The sequence below is a fragment of the Ranitomeya variabilis genome, chromosome 1 (genome assembly GCF_051348905.1).
Source record: "Ranitomeya variabilis isolate aRanVar5 chromosome 1, aRanVar5.hap1, whole genome shotgun sequence".
Classification (NCBI taxonomy): Eukaryota; Metazoa; Chordata; class Amphibia; order Anura; family Dendrobatidae; genus Ranitomeya; species Ranitomeya variabilis.
In genome coordinates, this window is record NC_135232.1 from 116,800,884 (window position 1) to 116,819,586 (window position 18,703).

At 42.5% G+C, this 18,703-nt stretch overlaps 1 protein-coding gene and 1 long non-coding RNA gene across 3 annotated transcripts in view; one reads left to right on the plus strand and one right to left on the minus strand.

Annotated features, from left to right (window-relative positions):
* LOC143807104 (uncharacterized) overlaps positions 1–18,703 on the minus strand; it is a 61,203-nt gene that overhangs the window by 42,170 nt on the left and 330 nt on the right. Inside the window, exon 1 of one of the 2 annotated variants that reach the window (XR_013221646.1) lies at positions 3,117–3,200. The exons of the other annotated variant lie outside the window; for it this stretch is intronic. This is a non-coding gene — a long non-coding RNA (uncharacterized LOC143807104). Of the gene's footprint in view, positions 1–3,116; positions 3,201–18,703 lie in introns of those variants that run through there. 2 annotated transcript variants of the gene reach the window in all.
* CCDC125 (coiled-coil domain containing 125) overlaps positions 2,839–18,703 on the plus strand; it is a 173,338-nt gene continuing 157,473 nt past the window's right edge. The window contains exon 1 of the mRNA XM_077288262.1: positions 2,839–2,859. The gene's annotated coding sequence lies outside the window, so the exon portion shown is untranslated. The remainder of the gene's footprint in view (positions 2,860–18,703) is intronic.

Consider the following 18,703-nt stretch of genomic DNA (forward strand, 5'->3'; position numbering starts at 1 on the left):
TATATGGACTATAGAGCACATTATACTATGTGGACTATGGGGCTAATTATACAATATGAACTGGGATGCAATATACTGCTGTATGGACTATGGGGAGCATTATACTGATCAGAGGAATATAGGGGTGCATTAAACATCATAGACGATGGGGTGCAGTATACTATATGGAATGAGCACATTATTCTATACAAAGGAACATAGGATGCATTATATTCTATGGACTATGGGGCGCATTATACGATACAGAAAACTATGGCATGCATTATAATACAGTATATAGACTATGAGGTGCTTTATATTAAATGCACTATAATGTGCGTTTTACTACATAAACTATGAGGCGCATAATACTGTATGTACTACGGGGCACCTTATACTATATGGACTATGGGGCACATAATACTATATGGACTATGGGGCACATTATACTATACAGAGGACTATGGGAAGCATTATACTGTATGGACTATGGGGTACATTAGACTGCATGACTATGGGGAGCATTATGATATATGGTGAGTTATATTATATGAACTATGATTGACATTTTAATATATGAGCTATGAGGCGCATGATACTATATGGAGTAGAGGGCACATTATACTATGTGGACTATGGAGCTAATTATACTATATAAACTGGGATGAAATAAACTGTATGGACTATGGGGAGCATTATACTGAACAGAGGAATATAGGAGCACATTAAACGTCATAGACTATGGGGTGCATTATACCCAGCCACAAGAAGAAGGCTCAGCCACAAGAAGACCCAGCCACAAGAAGAAGATCCAGCCACAAGAAGACACAGCCAAAAGAACACCAAGCCACAAGAAGACCCAGCCACAAGAAGATGATCCTGCTACAAGAATACCTAGCCACAAGAAGACATAGCAGCAGGAAGAAGATCCAGCCAGAATAAGAATATCCAGCCACAAGAGGAAGACCTAGCCACAAGAAGACCCAGCCACAAGAAGACCCAGGCACAAGAAGACCCAGGCACAAGAAGAATATCCAGCCACAAGAAGAAGATCTGATGCAAGAAGAAGATCTGATGCAAGAAGAAGACTCAGCCACAAGAAAAAGACCCAGCCACAAGAAGATCAGATACAAGAAGACCAGCCACAAGAAGACCCAGACACAAGAAGATGATACAAGCAGAAGAACCAGGCACAAGCAGAAGACCCAGCCACAAGAAGAAGACCCAGCCACAAAAAGACACAACCAAAAGAAGACCCAGCCACAAGAATAAGACCCAACCACAAGAAGATCTGATAGAAGAAGATCAGCCACAAGAAGGTCTGATTCAAGAATACCCAGCCACAAGATCTGAAACAGGAAGATCCAGCCACAGGAAGAAGACCCAGCCTCAAGAAGAAGACCCAGCCACAAGAGGAAGACCCAGCCACAAGAAGACCCAGCCACAAGAAGACCCAGGCACAAGAAGAATATCCAGCCACAAGAAGAAGATCTGATGCAAGAAGAAGACTCAGCCACAAGAAAAAGACCCAGCCACAAGAAGACCCAGGCACAAGAAGAATATCCAGCCACAAGAAGATCTGATGCAAGAAGAAGACCCAGCCACAAGAAGAAGACCCAGCCACAAAAAGACACAGCCAAAAGAAGACCCAGCCACAAGAATAAGACCCAACCACAAGAAGATCTGATAGAAGAAGACCCAGCCACAAGAAGGTCTGATTCAAGAATACCCAGCCACAAGATCTGAAACAGGAAGATCCAGCCACAGGAAGAAGACCCAGCCTCAAGAAGAAGACCCAGCCTCAAGAAGAAGACCCAGCCTCAAGAAGAAGACCCAGCCTCAAGAAGAAGACCCAGCCACAAGAAGAAGACCCAGCCACAAGAAGAAGACCCAGCCACAAGAAGAAGACCCAGCCACAAGAAGAAGACCCAGCCACAAGAAGAAGACCCAGCCACAAGAAGAAGACCCAGCCACAAGAAGAAGACCCAGCCACAAGAAGAAGACCCAGCCACAAGAAGAAGGCCCAGCACAAGAAGATCCTGCCACAAGAACAAGACCCAGCTGTGATGCGGCTTCAGTGCAGTTTAGCGCAACCTCCACCTGGAGGTGCTGGTGAGGAAAGAGAGGTTGCACGCTAACAGCGTAGCAAAACTGAGCAGCCGCACAGGTGTCACAGGTAAAGAAAGAGTGGTCAGACGAGTCAGAAACTGTCAGAAGTACCAGAGGTCACAGCATGCACGAAGTCAGAGACAAGCCAGAAGGCAGAGGCAAACGGGAGCTTGGAATCCAAAACGTGAGACTTATAATGAAGTTGGGGTATAAGCCAGAAGTCAAAGCCGATCAGGGAGCAAGATAACAGACACTGAAAGCAAGAGGTGGGGTTCAGATATCAGGCTGAGTCATACACTGTTAGGAAAACCACCAGACGAACATTACGTCAGGAATAGGAAACGAGTATCACACAAATACGGGAAGTCAGAGGCAGAAGGATTACCAGGGTATACGGGTCAGCTGGTCTAGCCTGAAAGCATGAACTATCACTGACGCTGGCCAGCAGACTGCAGAGGACTGAAAAAGCCCAGCCAGCTCGAAAACAAGGTAGAGTTTCTTAACCCCCGCATGACCAGTCCAGAGAGTGAATAACAAAACAAACTCCGGACTGGATCTTGACAACAGTCACAAGAAGAAGACCCAGTCACAAAAAGAAGACCCAGTCACAAGAAGAAGACCCAGTCACAAGAAGAAGACCCAGCCACAAGAACAAGACCCATCCACAAGAACAAGACCCAGCCACAAGAAGATCCAACCACATGAAGAAGACCCAGCCACAAGAAGAAGGTGGTGGCCATCTTTAGTCTACTGCTGAAGCCGCTGCAGCAGGTAGGTATGTAGGTCTGAGTATTCTGATGGTTTATAGAAGCCAGGTGCGCTGCCTGCAGTACACAGAATGTGCGCTGGAACACTCATGCGTCATAATGGGCCTTGGCCTTTATTTGGCTGTGCGGTGGTGGCCATCTTTAGTCTACTGCTAAAGCCGTAGATGCAGGAAGGTAGATAGGTAGATATGAATATTCTAATGGTTTGTAGCAGCCATGTGTACTGCCTGCAGTAGATAGAAAGTGTGCTGGAACACTCACATGTCATAATGGGCCTTGACCATTATCTGGCTGTGCAGTGGTGGCCAACTTTAGTCTACTGCTGAAGCCGAAGCAGCAGGTAGGTAGGTTGGTCTGAGTATTCTAATGGTTTATAGCAGCCAGGTACACTACCTGCAGTAGATAGAATGTGTGCTGGAACACTCATGTGTCATAATGGGCCTTGTCCTTTATCTGGCTGTGCAGTGGTGGCCATCTTTAGTCTACTGCTGAAGCCACAGCAGCAGGGAGGTATAATTGGCCTTGCCTTTTTTTCTGGCTGTGCAGTGATGGCCATCTTTAGTCTACTGCTGAAGCCGCAGCAGCAGGTAGGTAGGTAGGTCTGAGTATTCTAATGGTTTGTAGCAGCCATGTGCGCTGCCTGCAGTAGATAGTATGTGTGCTGGAACACTCACGTGTCATAATGAGCATTGGCCTTTATCTAGCTATGTGGTGGTGGCCATCTTTTGTCTACTGCTTAATCCGCAGCAGCAGATAGGTAGGTAGGTCTGAGTATTCTAATGGTTTGTAGAAGCCAGGTGCGCTGCCTGCAGTAGAAAAAATGTGTAGACAAAATGTGTAGATAAAATAACAGCCGTAATATTTATTTTGCAGCAAAACATTTCATGGAGTATCACTCACGTAGCACAGATTCTTTGAGGGTTACTGGCATTGAAAAGATAAAAAAAAAACCCACGTGGAGGTGACACCCATAGAACTCTGCTCACACGGGAGGCTTTTTGGATATTTAATATTGGCACTAGGTTCCCGGATGGTCTGAATAAAAGGAACGAGTTGATGTTCCACTATTAACATGTCTTGATGCAGTTTTGTTGAATTTTTTTATTATTTTTTTTTTCTTGCATAATTCCACATATATACCATGTGAAGGCATGTATTGTGTGCTGTTTTATATATTTACGCATTAGTATGTATTGTATTATATGTTTTGTGTATTTATATGTTTGTCTATTTTACTGATCAGGACCTTTTGGTCATGTGACAATTTCTCACCATTTCATTGGTAGTTAGCTCACCTAGTATAAAAAGAACTATCAAGTAGATCAGCTGTGACAAAGACTGCTGTGTCGGTTGAAACGCGTCACTTGCCTCATACAGTGCTATGGTGTTGTCCCAGGAGTTACTCTGATTTTACCATGTTGGATTAACCCCTTTACCCCTGGTTTGCACGTTAATGACCGGGCCAATTTTTACAATTCTGACCAATGTCCCTTTATGAGGCTATAACTCTGGAACGCTTCAACGGATCTTGGCGATTCTGACACTGTTTTCTCGTGACATATTGTACTTCATGATAGTGGTAAAATTTATTCGATATAACTTGCGATTATTTGTGAAAAAAAAAAACGGAAATTTGGCGAAAATTTTGAAAATTTCACAATTTTCCAACTTTGAATTTGTATGCCCTTCAATCACAGAGATATGTCATGGAAAATACTTAATAGGTAACATTTCCCACATGTCTACTTTACATCAGCACAATTTAGGAACCAAAATTTTTTTTTGTTAGGGAGTTATAAGGGTTAAAAGTTGACCAGCAATTTCTCATTTTTACAACACCATTTTTTTTTAGGGACCACATCTCATTTGAAGTCATTTTGAGGGGTCTGTTGTGTATCCGCTTTTTGGGCTCCCCTGGTGGTTGCTGGTGGTACTGGTGACTTGTTTGCACTTTGCTGCTTCTGTTCACCTGCTTCCATCAGCGTTTGGGAGTTTCCTATTTAGCCTTGCTCTCCAGTCATTTCCTTGCCGGTCATCATTGTAACCAGAGCCTTCGGTTGCATGTTCCTGCTACTAGTCTGCTGATCAGCTAAGTGGACTTTGTCCTTTTGTTTTGTATCTTTAGTCCAGTTTGCAGTTTTTGTTATGCTCTGTAGCTGGAAGCTCTTGCGGGCTGAAATTGCCACTCCTGTGTCATGAGTTGACACAGGAGTCTTAAAGTAATTTCAGGATGGTTTTTTGAAAGGGTTTTCAGTTGACCGTGAAGTCCTCTTTTGTATCCTTCTGCTATCTAGTAAGTGGACCTCTCTTTGCTAAATCTACTTTCATGCTGTGTATGTCTTTTCCTCTTATTTCACCGTTATTACATGTGGGGGGCTGCTATCATATTTTGGGGTATTTCCCTAGAGGTAAGCCAGGTCTGTTTCTTCCTCTACCAGGCTTAGTTAGTCCTCCGGCTGGCGCGTGGCATTTAGGAAGCCGTAGGTATGCTCCCTGGCTACTATTAGTTGTGTGGTAGATTTAGCTCACGGTCAACTCGAGTTTCCATCACCCGAGAGCTCGTTCGTTATTTATATGTTTCTTACGTTCCCTTGCCATTGGGAACCATGACAGGGGTCTATATGATAGAAAATACCCAAGTGTGACACCATTCTAAAAACTACACCCCTCAAGGTGCTCAAAACCACATTCAAGAAATGTATTAACCCTTCAGGTGTTTCACAGGAATTTTTGGAATGTTTAAATAAAAATTAACATTTAAATTTGTTTTACACAAAATTTATTTCAGCTCCAATTTGTTTTATTTTACCAAGAGTATCAGGAGAAAATGGACCGCAAAAGTTGTTGTACAATTTGTGCTGAGTACGCTGATACCCCATATGTGGGGGTAAACCACTGTTTGGGCGCACCGCAGAGCTCGGAAGGTAAGGAGCGCCATTTGACTTTTCAATGCAAAATTGACTGGAATTGAGATGGAACGCCATGTTGCGTTTGGAGAGCCCCTGATGGGCTTAAACATTGAAACCCCCCACAAGTGACACCATTTTGGAAAGTAGACCCCCTAAGGAACTTATCTAGATGTGTGGTGACCACTTTGACCCACCAAGTGCTTCACAGAAGTTGATAATGCAGAGCCGTAAAAATAAAAAATCATATTTTTTCACAAAAATTATATTTTCGCCCCCAATTTTTTATTTTCCCAAGGGTAAGAGAAGAAATTGGACCCCAAAAGTTGTTGTGCAATTTGTCCTGAGTACGCCGATACCCCATATGTGGGGGTAAATGACTGTTTGGGCGCATGGCAGAGCTCGGAAGGGAAGGAGCGCCATTTGACTTTTCAATGCAAAATTGACTGGAATTAAGATGGGACACCATGTCGCGTTTGGAGAGCCCCTGATGTGCCTAAACATTAAACCCCCCCACAAGTGACACCATATTGGAAAGTAGACCCCCTAAGGAACTTATCTAGATGTGTTTTGAGAGCTTTGATCCCCCAAGTGTTTCACTACAGTTTATAATGCAGAGCCGTGAAAATAAAAAATTATTTTTCACAAAAATGATTTTTTAGCCCCCAGTTTTGTATTTTCACAAGGGTAACAGGATTAATTGGACCCCAAAAGTTGTTTTCCAATTTGTCCTGAGTACGCTGATGCCCCATATGTGGGGGGGAACCACTGTTTGGGCGCATGGCAGAGCTCGGGAGGGAAGGAGCGCCATTTGGAATACAGACTTAGATGGATTGGTTTGCAGGCGGCACGTTGCATTTTCAGAGCCCCTGATGTACCCAAACAGTAGAAACCCCCCACAAGTGACCCCATATTGGAAACTAGACCACCCAAGGAACTTATCTAGATGTGTTATGAGAACTTTGAACCCCCAAGTGTTTCACTACAGTGTATAACGCAGAGCCGTGAAAATAAAAAATATTTTTTTCCACAAAAATGATTTTTTTACCCCCAGTTTTGTATTTTCCCAAGGGTAACAGGAGAAATTGGACCCCAAATGTTGTTGTGCAATTTGTCCTGAGTAAGCTGATACCCCATATGTTGGAGGGAACCACTGTTTGGGCGCATGGCAGAGCTCGGAAGGGAAGGTGTGCCATTTGGAATGCAGATTTAGATGGATTGGTCTGCAGGCATCACGTTGCATTTGCAGAGCCGCTGATGTACCCAAACAGTAGAAACCCCCCACAAGTGACCCCATATTGGAAACTAGACCTCCCAAGGAACTTATCTAGATGTGTTGTGAGAACTTTGAACCCCCAAGTGTTTCACTACAATTTATAACGAAGAGCCGTGAAAATAAAAATTCTTTTTTTTTTCCACAACACTTAATTTTTAGCCCTCAGTTTTTTATTTTCCCAAGGGTAACAGGAGATCAAACCCCCCTTCATCACCCCCTTAGTTAGGGAAAAATAATAAAATAAAAAAAAATGTGTTTATTTCCATTTTCCCATTAGGGTTAGGGCTAGGGTTAGGGCTAGGGTTAGGGTTAGGGCTAGGGTTGGGGCTAGGGTTGGGGCTAAAGTTAGGGTTAGGGTTGGGGTTAAAGTTAGGGTTAGGGTTGGGGCTAAAGTTAGGGTTAGGGTTTGGATTACATTTACGGTTGGGATTAGGGTTGGGATTAGAGTTAGGGGTGTGTTTGGATTAGGGTTTCAGTTAGAATTGGGGAGTTTCCACTGTTTAGGCACATCAGGGGCTCTCCAAATGCGACATGGCATCCGATCTCAATTCCAGCCAATTCTGCTCTGAAAAAGTAAAACAGTGCTCCTTCCCTTCTGAGCTTTCCCGTGCGCCCAAACAGAGGTTTACCCCAACATATGGGGCATCAGCGTACTCAGGACAAATTGGACAACAACTTTTGGGGTCCAAGGTCTCTTGTTACCCTTGGGAAAATATAAATTTGGGGGGCTAAAAATCATTTTTGTGGGAAAAAAAAGATTTTTTATTTTCACGGCTCTGCGTTGTAAACTGTAGTGAAACACTTGGGGGTTCAAAGTTCTCACAACATATCTAGATAAGTTCCTTGGGAGGTCTAGTTTCCATTATGGGGTCACTTGTTGGGGGTTTCTACTGTTTCTACTGTTTGGGTACATCAGGGGTTCTACAAATGCAACGTGACGCCTGCAGACCAATCCATCTAAGTCTGCATTCCAAATGGCGCTCCTTCCCTTCCGAGCTCTGCCATGCGCCCAAACAGTGGTTCCCCCCACATATGGGGTATCAGCGTACTCAGGACAAATTGGACAACAACTTTTGGGGTCCAATTTATCCTGTTACCCTTAGGAAAATACAAAACTCGGGGTTAAAAAATCATTTTTGTGAAAAAAAAAAATAATTTTTATTTTCACGGCACTGCGTTATAAACTGTAGTGAAACACTTGGGGGTTCAAAGCTCTCAAAACACATCTAGATAAGTTCCTTAGCGGGTCTACTTTCCAAAATGGTGTCACTTGTGGGGGGTTTTAATGTTTAGGCACATCAGGGGCTCTCCAAACGTGACATGGTGTCCCATCTCAATTCCAGTCAATTTTGCATTGAAAAGTCAAACGGCGCTCCTTCCCTTCCGAGCTCTGCCATGTGCCCAAACAGTTGTTTACCCCCACATATTGGGTATCAGTTTACTCAGGACAAATTGCACAACAACTTTTGGGGTCCACTTTCTTCTCTTACCCTTGGGAAAATAAAAAATTGGGGGCGAAAAGATCATTTTCGTGAAAAAATATGATTTTTTATTTTTACGGCTCTGCATTATAAACTTCTGTGAAGCACTTGTTGGGTCAAAGTGCTCACCACACATCTAGATAAGTTCCTTAAGGGGTCTACTTTCCAAAATGGTGTCACTTGTGGGGGGTTTCAATGTTTAGGCACATCAAGGGCTCTCCAAACGCAACATGGCGTCCCATCTTAATTCCAGTCAATTTTGCATTGAATAGTAAAATGGCGCTCCTTCCCTTCCGAGCTCTGCTATGCGCCCAAACAGTGGTTTACCCCCACATATGGGGTATCGTCGTTCTCAGGACAAATTGCACAACAACTTTTGTGGTCTAATTTCTTCTCTTACCCTTGGGAAAATAAAAAATTGGGGGCAAAAAGATCATTTTTGTGAAAAAATATGATTTTTTATTTTTACGGCTCGGCATTATAAACTTCTGTGAAGCACTTGATGGGTCAAAGTGCTCACCACACATCTAGATAAGTTCCTTAAGGGGGTCTACTTTCCAAAATGGTGTCACTTGTGGGGGGTTTCAATGTTTAGGCACATCAGGGGCTCCCCAAACGCAACATGGCGGCCCATCTCAATTCCAGTCAATTTTGCATTGAAAAGTAAAATGGCGCTCCTTTCCTTCCGAGCTCTGCCATGCGCCCAAACAGTGGTTTACCCCCACATATTGGGTATCAGCGTACTAAGGACAAATTGTACAACAACTTTTGGGGTCCATTTTCTCCTGTTACCCTTGGTAAAATAAAACAAATTGGAGCTGAAATAAATTTTGTGTGAAAAAAAGTTAAATGTTCATTTTTATTTAAACATTCCAAAAATTCCTGTGAAACACCTGAAGGGTTAATAAACTTCTTGAATATGGTTTTGAGCACCTTGAGGGGTGCAGTTTTTAGAATGGTGTCACACTTGGGTATTTTCTATCATATAGACCCCTCAAAATGACTTCAAATGAGATGTGGTCCCTAAAAAAAAATGGTGTTGTAAAAATGAGAAATTGCTGGTCAACTTTTAACCCTTATAAAAAATGTTGGTTCCAAAATTGTGCAGATGTAAAGTAGACATGTGGGAAATGTTACTTATTAAGTATTTTCCGTGATATATCTCTGTGATTTAAGGGCATAAAAATTCAAAGTTGGAAAATTGCGAAATTTTCTAAATTTTCACCAAATTTCCATTTTTTTCACAAATAAACGCAAGTTATATTGAATAAATTTTACCACTATCATGAAGTACAATATGTCACGAGAAAACAGTGTCAGAATCGCCAAGATCCGTTGAAGCGTTCCAGAGTTATAACCTCATAAAGAGACAGTGGTCAGAATTGTAAAAATTGGCCCAGTCATTAACGTGCAAACCACCCTCGGGGCTTAAGGGGTTAATGAGTCTGCGAGTTGCATCTCTGCCAATCAATTTATTAAGCCAAAAAATGCAAAAGGCGTGGCGGGAGGAAGCACAGAAAACAACTTTGGCATGCAGACCCGTCGCAAGAAAGGCATGATGAGATGAATATGGAAAATGTTGTCAATTTGTCATCTAAAACTTTTTCACAAGATCAACTTCAATTATTGACTTATGGACTGAATTTTGTACTGGACCAAGACTTTAATCTTTTTTCTACCATTTTAGACATCAACAAATTTGTTCGAAATTTAACAATAAAAAAACATTTTTGGTCGGAAGACCATAATGGACACAGAGAGGAAAAAGATGTGGTTGAAAATGTTTTCCATTCACTAGATTTTCGTGAACAGGTTTCACTCTTAACGTTGCAGGAATTGCAGGGACATGATAGAGAGCTTGACAATTCTATTAATCGGAGAATTTGAAGGTTAAAAATCCTTTTTTTTATCCTATTCAGTCGCGAGTGGACTGTATGAATTAGTTTCAGGAGGTAGTAGAACGCGAACTCAAATTTTTGAAAAATGATAATTTATCTGTAAATTTCAATAATAACATATAAAAAAAACAAAGATGAGCTATTCAGGATATTAAAGATATGAAGGATATAGTTATAAAAACAAGTGATAAAGGGGGTGTAATTGTCATCATGAACTCCCTAGATTATAAAAATGAAATTATGAAATTAATATCTGATGAAAATGTTTATAAAAAATTATCCTCTGATCCCACTGTCACGTTTAAACAGAAAATTGACAAGGTCATAGAGGAAGGAGTGTCTCTAGGAGTAATATCCAAAAAACAGGCAGAATTTCTGGAAGTTCCTTATCCTGTTATGCCCATTTTGTATGGATTATCTAAAATCCACAAACAAGCTCAATTTTCCCCAATGAGACCTATAGTCTCTAGTATTGGCTCCATAAATGAACATATGGGCCAATGGCTTGATTCCCTGTTGCAACCATTAGTTTTAAGGACACCAGGTCATATTAGAGACACAAAGGACGTTTTGGACATTTTAACACATAAAAAGTGGCAGTCGGATTATACTTGGTTAAGCTGTGACATAGTCTCTTTGTATACATGTATCCCATATAACGTTGCAATGTCAGCATTACAATTTCATCTGAAGAGTTACAGTTCTTATTCTCAGGATCTTATTGATTTTATTTTACAGGATACTTTTTTCTATTAACTCACAATTTTTTTTCATTTGATTCTGAATATTATTTACAGTGCATAGGTGTAGCGATGGGGGCCATCATTGGCAAATTTAGTTATGGCTTATTGGGAGTATCAATTTTTATTTTCAACATCTAATAGATTTTCTTCCTTCATCTCCTGGTATGGCAGATACCTCGACGATACGTTAATCATATGGAGGGGCGATGTGTCTGCCCTACAGGAGTTTGTGGACTATATTAATGACAACGATTATAATTTGAGATTTACGTATGTTCATGCTGTATCCAAAATTTCTTTCCTTGATTTGGAATTAACGGGTATTTCTAACCAAATGATTTCTACACAGACATATGTTAAACCAACAGCAGGTAATACCATTCTGTTATGATCCTTAGTGGTTGAGGATCACAAATTACTCCAGCTAAGTAACAAACATAGGACAAGCTCTAGGGAGGTGGCAAACTGGACTGACCGCAAATCTGAACCTATCCAAACAAACTAGAAGTAGCCGGTGAACGTGCCTAAAATCCTAGACGTCTCGAGCCAGCCTGAGGAACTAACTACCCCTAGAGAGAGAGAACGACCTCACTTGCCTCCAGAGAAATAATCCCCAAAGATATAGAAGCCCCCAACAAATAATAACGGTGAGGTAAGAGGAAGGCACATACACAGGGGTGAAAGCAGATTCAGCAAATGAGGCCCACTAATACTAGATAGCAGAAAATAGAAAAGGGGTCTGTGCGGTCAGTAAAAGACCCTTACAAAATATCCACACTGAGATTTCCAGAACCCCCGCACCAACTAACGGTGTGGGGGGAGAAACTCAGTCCCCTAGAGCAACCAGCAAGCGAGGAAATCACATTTTAGCAAGCTGGACAAGAAACATGATGAATGCTGATAATCAAAAAATGAACAAACAAAAACTTAGCTTGTCTTGGAGAGACTGGGAGCAAGGTAGTCACAAGGCATCTGAAGAGCACTGAATACATTGATAGCAGGCAAGGAACTGAGTATCCAGGTGAGCTAAATAGGAAACCAGCCAAGGATAACGAACCAGCTGATGCTGCCAACCTGCAGAAAGACAACACTACACAGTACCGCTTGTGACCACTAGAGGGAGCCCAAAAATAGAGTTCACAACAGTACCCCCCCTTGAGGAGGGGTCACCGAACCCTCATCAAGACCCCCAGGGCGATCAGGATGAGCCGCATGGAAGGCACGAACCAAATCGGCCGCATGAACATCAGAGGCGACAACCCAGGAATTATCTTCCTGACCATAGCCCTTCCACTTAACCAAATACTGAAGCCTCAGTCTAGAGATACGAGAATCCAAAATCTTCTCCACCACGTACTCCAATTCGCCCTCGACCAGCACCGGAGCAGGAGGCTCAACAGAAGGAACCACAGGTACCACATACCTCCGCAACAAAGACCTATGGAACACATTATGAATGGCAAACGATGCTGGGAGATCCAAACGAAAAGACACCGGGTTAAGGATTTCCAAGATCTTATAAGGACCGATGAAGCGAGGCTTGAATTTAGGAGAGGAGACCTCCATAGGAACATACCGAGAAGACAGCCACACCAAATCCCCAACACGAAGTCGGGTACCCACACCGTGGCGGCGGTTGGCAAAGCGCTGAGCCTTCTCCTGTGACAACCTCAAATTGTCCACCACATGGTTCCAAATCTGCTGCAACCTATCCACCACAGAATCCACCCCAGGACAGTCAGAAGGCTCAACCTGACCCGAGGAAAAACGAGGATGGAAACCAGAATTGCAGAAAAAAGGCGAAACCAAAGTAGCATAACTAGCCCGATTATTAAGGGCAAACTCGGCCAATGGCAAAAAAGTCACCCAATCATCCTGATCAGCAGAAACAAAACATCTCAAATAAGTTTCCAACGTCTGATTAGTTCGCTCGGTTTGGCCATTAGTCTGAGGATGGAAGGCCGACGAAAAAGACAAATCAATGCCCATCTTGGCACAAAAAGTCCGCCAAAACCTGGACACAAACTGGGATCCTCTATCAGACACAATATTTTCAGGAATGCCGTGCAAGCGAACCACATTCTGAAAAAATAGAGGAACCAAATCGGAGGAGGAAGGCAACTTAGGCAAGGGCACCAAATGGACCATCTTGGAAAAACGATCACACACCACCCAGATGACAGACATTTTCTGAGATACTGGAAGATCCAAAATAAAATCCATGGAAATGTGCGTCCAAGGCCTCTTCGGAACAGGCAAAGGCAAAAGCAAACCGCTGGCACGAGAACAGAAAGGCTTAGCCCGAGCACAAATCCCACAAGACTGCACAAAGGAACGCACATCCCGCGACAAGGAAGGCCACCAGAAGGACCTAGCCACCAAATCTCTGGTACCAAAAATCCCAGGATGACCCGCCAACACCGAAGAATGGACCTCGGAAATAACTCTGCTGGTCCATCTATCCGGGACAAACAGTCTCTCTGGTGGACAAAGGTCAGGTCTATCCGCCTGAAATTTCTGCAGCACTCGTCGCAAATCTGGGGAAATGGCAGACAAAATTACTCCCTCTCTGAGAATACCAGCCGGCTCAGAAACTCCCGGAGAGTCAGGCACAAAACTCCTAGAAAGTGCATCAGCTTTCACGTTCTTCGAACCAGGCAGGTATGAGACCACGAAGTTGAAACAGGAGAAAAACAACGACCAACGAGCCTGTCTAGGATTCAGGCGCTTGGCAGATTCAAGATAAATCAGATTTTTGTGATCAGTCAAGACCACCACACGATGTTTAGCTCCTTCGAGCCAATGTCGCCACTCCTCAAATGCCCACTTCATAGCCAACAACTCCCGATTACCAACATCATAATTCCGCTCAGCAGGCGAAAACTTTCTTGAAAAGAAAGCACATGGCTTCATCACAGAGCCATCAGAGCTTCTCTGCGACAAAACAGCCCCTGCTCCAATATCAGAAGCATCAACCTCGACCTGGAATGGGAGAGAGACATCTGGCTGACATAAGACTGGAGCTGAAGAAAACCGGTGCTTCAGCTCCCGAAAGGCCTCCACGGCCGCAGGAGACCAATTAGTCACATCAGAACCCTTCTTGGTCAAATCCGTCAAAGGTTTAACCACGCTAGAAAAATTAGCGATGAAACGACGGTAAAAATTAGCAAAACCCAAGAACTTCTGAAGACTCTTAACAGACGTGGGCTGAGTCCAGTCATGAATAGCCTGGACCTTGACTGGGTCCATCTCCACAGTAGAAGGAGAAAAAATAAAACCCCAAAAGGAGACCTTCTGTACTCCGAAGAGACATTTTGAGCCCTTCACAAATAAAGCATTAGCACGCAAGACCTGAAACCCCATCCTGACCTGCTTCACATGGGACTCCCAATCATCAGAAAAGACCAAAATGTCATCCAGATAAACAATCATAAATTTATCCAGATATTCTCGGAAGATGTCATGCATGAAGGACTGAAACACAGAAGGAGCATTAGAAAGTCCAAAAGGCATCACCAAGTACTCAAAATGGCCTTCGGGCGTATTAAATGCTGTTTTCCATTCATCTCCCTGCTTAATGTGCACAAGGTTATACGCACCACGGAGATCTATCTCGGTGAACCAACTGGCACCCTTAATCCGAGCAAACAAATCAGACAATAGTGGCAAAGGATACTGAAATTTGACTGTGATTTTATTCAGAAGACGATAATCTATACAAGGTCTCAAAGAACCGTCCTTCTTGGCCACAAAAAAAAATCCTGCACCAAGAGGGGAAGAGGATGGGCGAATATGTCCCTTCTCCAAAGACTCCTTTATATAACTCCGCATCGCGGCATGCTCTGGTATAGACAAATTAAAAAGTCGTCCCTTAGGAAATTTACTACCAGGAATTAAATTTATAGCACAGTCACAATGTCACAGTCAGAAGGAGTAGAAGAAGCAATAGACACCAACGGAGTATCGCCATGAATTCCCTGACAACCCCAACTTGACACAGACATAGCTTTCCAATCTAAAACTGGATTATGAGCCTGCAGCCATGGCAGACCCAAAACGACAACATCATGCAAATTATACAAAACAAGAAAGCGAATCACCTCCTGATGTACGGGAGTCATGCACATGGTCATTTGCGTCCAATACTGAGGCTTATTCTCAGCCGATGGCGTAGCATCAATTCCCCTCAGAGGAATAGGAAATTCCAAAGGCTCCAGGACAAAACCACAGCGCCTGGCAAACGACAAATCCATCAGATTCAGGGCAGCACCCGAATCCACAAAAGCCATAACCGGGTAGGACGATAAAGAACAAATCAAAGTAACAGACAAAATAAATTTAGGCTGTATAGTACCAATGGTGACAGGTTTAGCAAATTTTTTTAAGCGTTTAGAGCATGCTGAGATAACATGAGTAGAATCACCACAGTAAAAGCACAACCCATTTTGACGTCTATGACTTTGTCGCTCAATTCTGGTCAGAGTTCGGTCACATTGCATAGACTCAGGTCTCTGTTCAGAAAATACCGCCAAAGGATGAGCAGATTTGCGCTCCCGCAAACGCCGATCAACCTGAATGGCTAAAGCCATAGAATCACTCAGACTTGTAGGGGTGGGAAACCCCACCATAACATTCTTAACGGCCTCAGAAAGACCTTCTCTGAAATTTGCAGCCAGGGCACACTCATTCCATTGAGTAAGCACCGACCATTTCCGAAATTTTTGACAATACACCTCTGCTTCATCCTGACCTTGAGAGATAGCCAGCAACGCTTTTTCTGCCTGATTCTCAAGATTAGGCTCCTCATAAAGCAGTCCAAGAGCCAGAAAAAATGCATCTACATTAAGCAATGCAGGATCTCCTGGCGCCAGAGAGAAAGCCCAATCTTGAGGGTCGCTACGCAAAAAGAAGATAACAATTTTAACTTGCTGAGCGGAATCACCAGAGGAACGAGGTCTCAGAGATAGAAATAACTTACAATTATTCTTAAAATTTAGAAACCTAGATCTATCTCCAGAAAACAACTCAGGAATGGGTATCTTTGGTTCTGACATAGGGCTATGAATAACAAAATCCTGAATACTTTGCACCCGTGCAGTAAGATGATCCACACTAGAAGTCAGAGTCTGAACATTCATGTCTGCAGCTGAGCTCAAAACCACCCAGAGTTCAAGGGGATGAAAGAAGCTAAACAGACTGCAGCAAAGGAAAAGCGGGAGGAGAAAAAAAAAATGTACTCAGGTCTTCTTTTTATCCCACTTCTGCGATGCATTAAACACTTTTTGGCCTGCTATACTGTTATGATCCTTAGTGGTTGAGGATCACAAATTACTCCAGCTAAGTAACAAACATAGGACAAGCTCTAGGGAGGTGGCAAACTGGACTGACCGCAAATCTGAACCTATCCAAACACACTAGAAGTAGCCGGTGAACGTGCCTAAAATCCTAGACGTCTCGAGCCAGCCTAAGGAACTAACTACCCCTAGAGAGAGAGAACGACCTCACTTGCCTCCAGAGAAATAATCCCCAAAGATATAGAAGCCCCCAACAAATAATAACGGTGAGGTAGGAGGAAGGCACATACACAGGGGTGAAAGCAGCAGCAAATGAGGCCCACTAATACTAGATAGCAGAAAATAGAAAAGGGGTCTGTGCGGTCAGTAAAAAACCCTTACAAAATATCCACACTGAGATTTCCAGAACCCCCGCACCAACTAACGGTGTGGGGGGAGAAACTCAGTCCCCTAGAGCAACCAGCAAGCGAGGAAATCACATTTTAGCAAGCTGGACAAGAAACATGATGAATGCTGATAATCAAAAAATGAACAAACAAAAACTTAGCTTGTCTTGGAGAGACTGGGAGCAAGGTAGTCACAAGGCATCTGAAGAGCACTGAATACATTGATAGCAGGCAAGGAACTGAGTATCCAGGTGAGCTAAATAGGAAACCAGCCAAGGATAATGAACCAGCTGATGCTGCCAACCTGCAGAAAGACAACACTACACAGTACCGCTTGTGACCACTAGAGGGAGCCCAAAAATAGAGTTCACAACACCATTCTTCATGCGAACAGCAGTCACCCGAAACACACTGTTGAAGGATGATCTAATGAAATCAAGCAAGAAATTTCATAAACGAGGTTACTCTAACTGGATGCTCAACAGAGCATTAAACATAGTAGAAAAAAAAAGATCAAGACATTCTCATTTCTCCACAAGCATGTACTCAAAGGAATTGTAAAAATCTTCAAACAAATCAAAATAAACTAACTAACAAAAAGAACATTGAAAGTAGACCATATGTATGTCTACAATATAGTCCACAATTCAATACAATTAAGATTATTATTAACAAAGCGATTCCAATTTTATATGAAGATTCTACCCTTGCCAAAATCCTACATGATGGCTGCAATATTATAGCCAGAAGAGCGCCCATGTTGGGCAACATATTATCTCCGAATACCTTTTCTTCTCACCAATGTAAGGATACTTGGCTCAAGTGCACAGGTAGTCATAAATGCAATGTGACTAATTGCACTACATGTAAGCATTTGATTACCACTAAGTCCTTTGGCAATGGTTGCAACAGTAATTCATACAAGATTCAAGATTTTATCAACTGTAACACTCGGTGTGTAGTGTATAAAATTGAGTGCATTCTATGCAATAAAGCGTATATCGGCTGTATTATCAGAAAATTAAAAAAATCGCTTATCGGAACATCTTTATGATATTTTCTGTACTACAAATAACAGCCGTAATATTTCTTTTGCAGCAAAACATTTCATTGAGTATCACTCACGTAGCACAGATTCTTTGAGGGTTACTGGCATTGAAAAGATAAAAAAAAACCCACGTGGAGGTGACACCCATAGAACTCTGCTCACACGGGAAGCTTTTGGGATATTTAATCTTGGCACTAGGTTCCCGGATGGTCTGAATAAAAGGAACGAGTTGATGTTCCACTACTAACATGTCTTGATGCAGTTTTGTTGAATTTTGATTTTTTTTTTTTATTTTGCGTAATTCCACATATATACTATGTGAAGGCATGTATTGTGTCCTGTTTTATATATTTACACATTAGTATGTATTGTATTATATGTTTTGTGTATTTATATGTTTGTCTATTTTACTGATCAGGACCTTTTGGTCATTTGACAATTTCTCACCATTTCATTGGTAGTTAGTTCTTTTTATACTAGGTGAGCTATCAAGTAGATCAGCTGTGACAAAGACCGCTGTGTCGGTCAAAACACGTCGCTTCCCTCATACAGTGCTATGGTGTTGTCCCAGGAGTTACTCTGATTTTAACATGCTGGATTAAAGTTTTACATTTTACAAGAAGCTGGAACCATTTTTTTTTTTATTTTTTTTTTCTTTGTGGAGATAAAATGTGTGCTGGAATACTCACGTGTCATAACGGGCCTTGGCCTTTATCTGGCTGTGCAGTGGTGGCCATCTTTAGTCTACTGCTGAAGCTGCAGCGGAAAATAGGTAGGTAGGTCTGAGTATTCCAATGGTTTGTAGCTTCCAGGTGC